General features: G+C 44.1%; 1 long non-coding RNA gene across 2 annotated transcripts; it reads left to right on the top strand.

The window, feature by feature from the left end:
* The first annotated feature begins 3,179 nt into the window (after nucleotides 1–3,179).
* On the top strand, nucleotides 3,180–6,388 carry LOC119362805. 2 transcript variants are annotated; one of them, XR_005173648.1, is made up of 4 exons: nucleotides 3,180–3,431; nucleotides 3,517–3,733; nucleotides 4,602–5,683; nucleotides 5,790–6,388. It is a non-coding gene; the product is annotated as an uncharacterized LOC119362805 (long non-coding RNA). The 2 variants fall into 2 exon arrangements; XR_005173642.1 differs by having other exon boundaries at nucleotides 5,777–6,388.
* The last annotated feature ends 259 nt before the right edge of the window (nucleotides 6,389–6,647 follow it).

The following is a 6,647-nucleotide window of genomic DNA, read 5'->3' as shown; positions in this document are numbered from 1 at the left end:
TTAATTCATTAGAAACAGACATACGAACATCCATTTGGTATAACCATAGGTATATCCAATATATACCTAATAGGTATATATGTACAATTTGGACATTAGGGTATACAATAAATTGGGTAAATAAATAGGAGGTATGTTTCACTCTTATCGCCGTAGGGTATATTATAGCGTGGGTATCATACATTAGTCATATGATATATTGAATATATATTAGAAACATACATACGAACAAAATGTAACAGTTCCAAAAATAAATTATAAAATATATATAGGTATCTGCGTATATATATAATTTCGTTGGTAGGTATTAGATACCCGTATTAGGAAACAAAAATACACGTATTAGACACCCGCGACAGTTCAAAACAAATCAACATTAATACAATTTATTATATGGCAAGTCTTGCATGTCTAATATTTAAAAAACAAAAATAAAATGTAAGCATGGAAAGCCTTGCATGAAGAATAGTTAGGAAATAAATTAAATATACCACGGTTTTCAAAACAATCAAGGTGCCTAGGCACCTAGGTGCCCCATCTATTTTACCTATATATATATATATATATATATATATATATATATATATATATATATATATATATACTAGCAAAACATGCCCGTGCGTTGCAACGGGAAAAAAATATCCATCCATCATGCTCACACTTTACAACATCGGCGAATCCTTTGAAATCTTTCACGATGCCACACAACAAACAACATGATAAGTGGTGTTTCGCAAAAAGCATAAGATTGGATGATTTTTGAATACTCAAGATGTTTCAAATTTATTTAACAACATAAATATCAATGGTAAACCGACATTTCCAAAATACCACATGTAAAGAAGATATTAATTAAGGTTGTATCGTAAACAAAATTTTAGAAATGATTAATATAATAGCATATTTAAAATCTGCATGATTTTTTGAGAGATTTCCATATATGACATGTTAGATTTTGGGTTTGAAAGTTATGAGTTAAAAAAAATTGAATGTGCCCGAAAATAGAAAAAATAAAAATAAAGTGGCTGGGCCAAAACTGAAACATCATGTGGCCCATCTGCTAAATAGGAGAGAATGGAGAAGGAGAAGATTTCTCGAAAAAACAAAAAGGAGAAGGAGAAAGAAGTGAAAAGGAGAGAACCAGGAATCGAACCAGGGTCTCAGGTATGGAGACGTGAGGCTAATACCACCACGCCACTCTACCTCGCATTATGAATGATATGGGCTTACCTTAAATAAACATAAGCCGTCCGCGATTTAAGTGAACCGTTTTTTCCCACTTACCGGTGGCATGGTGGGTAATTATTTACAACTCCAAGGGTAATTTTAGTGACGTACGACCAGAAGCACTATTTACTTTATTAGTATATATACTAGTAAACATGCCCGTGCGTTGCAACGGGAGAAAAAAAACTAAATAATACTCCTACCCAATAATAATTGCCTAAAACACAAATGTGATGATTTGATTAGCAACCCGCATCAATTATTCCCAACATGAAAAATAATTATACTTTAAGCCAAACCATCTTTGCAAATGGGTAAGAAATGTATGCATTATCTGGTTTGCAATCTCCATAGTTTTATTTCAACTTCCACTATTACAGGTGCTATGCATCCATAAAGGTGTACTAATTGTCCATACTTAATGTGAGACATATGTAGTGTGTGAGAGAGAAGGACCCGAGGTTCATTAGGTTAACTGTTGTGATCGATTCCCTGACCGAGAACTGAAAGTTGATCTCTCATTGGCAGTCTTCTCGGAAAGCTCAATCAAATTACATCCTCCAAGGCACGTGGCCGCATCTTCCACTATCTGGGAAGCGGTGGTTACCGTGGTGCCTCCGGCTCTCTGGCCATGGTGTCCGAGGCCGAGCGCACGGCGCGACAGAAGGCAATGTACAACCGGCGCAATGTCGGTCACCAATACGCGTTTGCCAAGACAGACGTGACGTCGGGATGGGTCCCCAACGACACAGACCTCGCTGCGGCGTGGGCGCTCGACCGCACCGTCACCACCGCAGAGACGTCCGCCAGGGGCCACCGCCGTGTTGACAACGAGCTCGCTAAGAATGGCGAGGAGTGGTCGCTTAGCGACTGCTCCGCCAACGCCGGCAGGGGCAAGGCCGCCGGCACGGTGCCGCCAGTGCCTTCGGTAGTGGCCAAGGCGACCCTTCGCACCGCGCAACAGGAGGCGGAGTGGCTCCTCGGCGAGCATAAGGCACGACAACACCGCCGCCGTCGATGGCACGTATGTCGATGGTGGTGCGGCAGGACATGGGGGCCAAGCTTACGAGGTGTTCATTTGATATAAGGTTTAGTGTATTTTAGTAAAACGATTGAAATACCGTCTGTTAATGTAAATTATATTCAAATTTGAATGAAATCCGCCCAGCTTGATCGAATTTCATGAAGTTGGTTCGAACTGTTGGTCGGATGTATGCGGTTAGCGTTGAATGTCGGCCTCCCGCATCCGTGTCCACGGACTGGTCGCCCCTGTCCGCGGACGGATGCGGAAGAAAATTTACGAGTTGTCGTTGGAGATGCCCTTATGCTCAAATCTGATCCTAATTGAATGAGTGCATGCCTAGTCACCGAAATGTTTAACCTCAATGTTATCTTAGCTCCTACATGTCATATTTCATCCATATGTTATATCCTAATTTTTTTTGAATTAGTTATGGTATTTGAATCAAGTGCTTTTATTCAAATTCAAGAAAATGGCAGAACTGCGATATATTTGTTTGGTGATGATTCCTTACTCAAAGTTCATGAAAACTTATAAATGGAGGTCATGTGTTATTTACAAGCTCTTACCTTGAATTTTTGGTATATTTTGTGAAAAAAAAGAAACTCCACTCTTCGTTGTTGATAAAACGAAATCCCTATTCACTCCTTTGGGTATCCTTTTTCCCCATAAGGATATTGAATACAAGGAACTCTTTTTAGTGCTACTGTAATTTTGAAAATGGTAAACATTTCATGAGCATTGGAATTTTATATCACGTATTTATAGTTCAAATTCAAAGTTGGGGCAGATTTGAATTCGTGTTCGAAAAAGGCAGTGAAATACTCTCCGAAAACTCTTGGAAACTTTATTTTGATTTTCTCAACCCCTCCTTTGCCACTGACCAGTGGGTCTCCTGGATAAGTCCAGCTCCGTCATCTCCAAGGGACACGCGCCCGCTTCCTGCCCGGCTGTCTCTTGATCTTTCTCCTCCCCCTCTGCTACCTCACTCCTCACTCTTTTCTTCCCCGCCTGGATCCCCTTTCTCATCAAGCTCGCCGGCCACGCTGCGGCTTGCCGTTGCAACGCCAGCCGCAGGGACCGGCGGGATCCGCCAGCCGTCGGTCCGGATCGACATCCACGCCTCTGGCTCCGACATGCACACCTGCTAGACATCGCCGTGAACCACCTCGTTTCTCCAGTGCGTTTTTGCTCCTTGGCTGTTCCCTAGCTCCATTGTTGCTCCTGCCGTCCCTTTAATGGTGATTCCCGGCGCCGGCGTGCAGGAACCTCTTGAACCAAGGCTGCCTTTCTCGGTTCCATCGGCCGCGGCGGTCATCCTCCTCCCTGAGCAACTACAGGGACCGTGACGGGCTCTGCTTCTGGACAACGGACTCGAAGGCGCGGGTCCCTCCTAATTCTTCCTCGACCGCTGACCGCCATTGACGCCGTTCGTCCTCTCGCCTCCCTGATCCGTCCGACCCGGCCGCCATGAACAGCAAGGTGAGGAGTCGCCTCTGCCTGCTGCTGGCTGCTTGCTGCTACTGTTCGCTACTGGCTTGCTTTGCTATTTGCTGTTGTTGCCGCTGCTGGCTGCTTGCTTTGCCGCTTGCTGCTGCTGGTTGTTTTGCTTGCCGATGCTGCTTGCCTTTGTGGCCTGCTGCTGCTGGCCTTGAGCTGCGAGTAAATGAGAGAAAGAAAGAAAGTTCTACATCTGTACAGGGAGATGGCCGTATTTAGATTCACCTCTGTACAGAGAGATGATCATGTTTCAGTACCGTTTAATTCACTTGCTCCTCCCAGTTTCAGACTAAGGCTAGTCTTCCCTATGCATAGAAGTTTCAGAAAAATGCTCAACCTGCTGAACTTGTAAAATCCATAAAAATATCATTCCAGCTTCTGTTTGGAGTAGCACTTGTATGAAGTTGGATGGTTTAAATTGTATTGTAGCAATAGAAAACATGAACATACTTACCCCCTTAAGTTACAGCCGTGGCCCTCCTGTAGGTCTGGCCCCACATAATATCTGTCCCTCCCTTTTCAAACAGCTAGCCGTCGAGCTGCACTGAGGGAAATTGTTTGATGAAAAGATTTTTTTGTAAAACTGTACCATATTCCGTACTTTCTGTAGTACTTTGGATAGCTAAAACTTAATGTTCGAAGGCATGTCTCACTTTATGCCTTTCTGGTATCATTTTACAAATGTAAATGAAGAAGAAACTCAACAAATCTTGCTTGCCATTTGCATGATTACCAAATGAATGTGCTTTATCTTGGCAAAAAAACAATGCTTATACCAATTATTTTGAACAGTTTTCTTTTTGCAATATGTTTTTTTTTACAAGTACTTATTTTATTTATCATAATGCAGGACATTCATGAGGGTTTGAATTTTTCTGCTGCTGACGATGAATCCTACTTTGGAATCCTTTCAATAAAGTTTTCAAAGGATGGCCGTGAACTTGTTGTCGGAAACAGCAATGAGTCAATATGTATTTATGATCTTTGAGCAAACAAAGTGACAGAGCGAATTCATGCTCATGTGGTATGAAAGTCAAATGCACTCTTTCTTTTGTTGCTTCCATAACCTGTCCTTACAATGTACGCAACACTGTTTGGTGATAGACATATCTTCTTAGGTCATATTGGGATGTACTTCTAAAATCATTTCAAGTATCTAATGTGAGCATTGGTACTGTTTGCATGCAAAGAAAATTAAAGGAGTTTGTTTGTAAGATTCTAGTCTCCTGTCAATAGAAATGCACTTACATTATTAGTAAAAAAAGCACTTACATTGCATATTCTACATGCTTTTGTACTGCATCCTCTAATGGTTCGTTATGACTGAAGTAATCATCCACATGAAGCATGGTGTTGCTTTAGGCATAGCAGATTGAAGTAATGAACCACGGAAAGCAATAGTTCTTGGTGGTGCTTTAAGCATGGCAGTTTGGATAGATACCGATAGCATGCTAGAAGTTCTGTCTTGTAGAGTACGGAACTGAAATAAAATTTGTCTTTGTAGGAGTCTCACAGTGTAGTGTAGTATCACATAAACACCTAACGCCTCTAAGAGGTATTTCCAAACGAGAAGCCAAAAGGAAAATGTCAAACAGTTTGTGGCGTGCCAACACTATTCAAGGTGTTTGGCTTTGTTCTTGAAAAAAAGGTGTTTGGCTTGCTGCATAACTGCAGAGTGATGGTATATGGTGAAAGAAAACACTGTAAATGTTAGAACCACTAAGATTAGACGACAAGTAAATGTATAAATATCAGTAAAACGAATCACTACGTCAGCTGAAGCAGCAGCTGTGTTGGTAGTCCTGTGCAGGCTGGAAGTTGTCTCCTTCGGGCCTGCATTATTTGGCCTACGGATACATGAATATATCCTCTGTATTTAGTTTATTCCTCTACCTCACGCTGAGCTTGGAGCCAAAGACCTCATGTGCTGCGGTAACTGCCCCCTACTCTTCATCAAGCATCCACCATGGGAGATTGATTCCTTAATTAATCTGAAAAGAGTTGCTTGTATTGATGTACTGTTAGAACTTCATAACAGAGGAGATTGGAAGATGGAGAAGAAAGGGACAAGGGAGAGGTTCGATTGGTTTGGTGCCTTTTTTTAGATCGATGAGCGCCTATGCCTGGCCGGTGAGGTCATGGCCTCGACGGAGATAGGAAGGATGGATAGGGAGAGGCGGCCCTCAGCCACGGTCGCCCACCCCCAGCCTCGATCCCCTATGGATCGGGATCGGGAGAGCCAGCGCCTGATCCCTGCCTCGCCTCGCCACCTCGACGTTGGCGAGCCCCACCAGAACTAGCTTCCCAAGCGCTGCCCTGCCTTCCTCCTCTTCATCTCCTTTCTCTCATTCCTCTCGTTTTCCCCTTCCTCCATCCCGTGCTCTCTCTTATCTCTCTCTCTCTCTCTCTCTCTCTCTCTCTCTCTCTCTTTGTTCGAACAGGAGGTACTCAGCCGCCCCAGCCGAGCCTAGTTAAACCTTCCGTTGAGATGGACGGCGGCGCGGAGGAGACAGTGAGGTCGCCGGCAAGTGCAACGACGACCGACTGGCGGAGGCTTTGGTCGAGTGGCGAGCGAGAGCCCTCCCGGGCGGCGCACAGCGAGGAGCTCGGGCGCGCGGAGGAGAGGAGGATCTGAGGCTTAACGGTGGTGCAGTGCTGCGTTCGCCAGCGCGGCTCCGGATCGAGCGTCGCGCGGGGTGGAGCGGCTCCTTGGCGGCTGGGATCGGGAGGCGAGGGAGAGAGAGGAGAGCCCATCCTGGGCCGCGGGTTGAATACCGCAAATTACAGGGATTTATTTGTAAAGTTGTCGAACGAAACGTTTTTCCCTTCAGAAGAGGAGTGCGGATTGAATATGAAGAATTACAGGGACTTTTCTGTAAAAACACCGACGACGTAC

The sequence above is a fragment of the Triticum dicoccoides genome, chromosome 1A, assembly GCF_002162155.2.
Source record: "Triticum dicoccoides isolate Atlit2015 ecotype Zavitan chromosome 1A, WEW_v2.0, whole genome shotgun sequence".
NCBI lineage: Eukaryota > Viridiplantae > Streptophyta > Magnoliopsida > Poales > Poaceae > Triticum > Triticum dicoccoides.
Note: the sequence above shows the minus strand (reverse complement) of the source record. Positions and strands in the feature narration are given on the sequence as shown.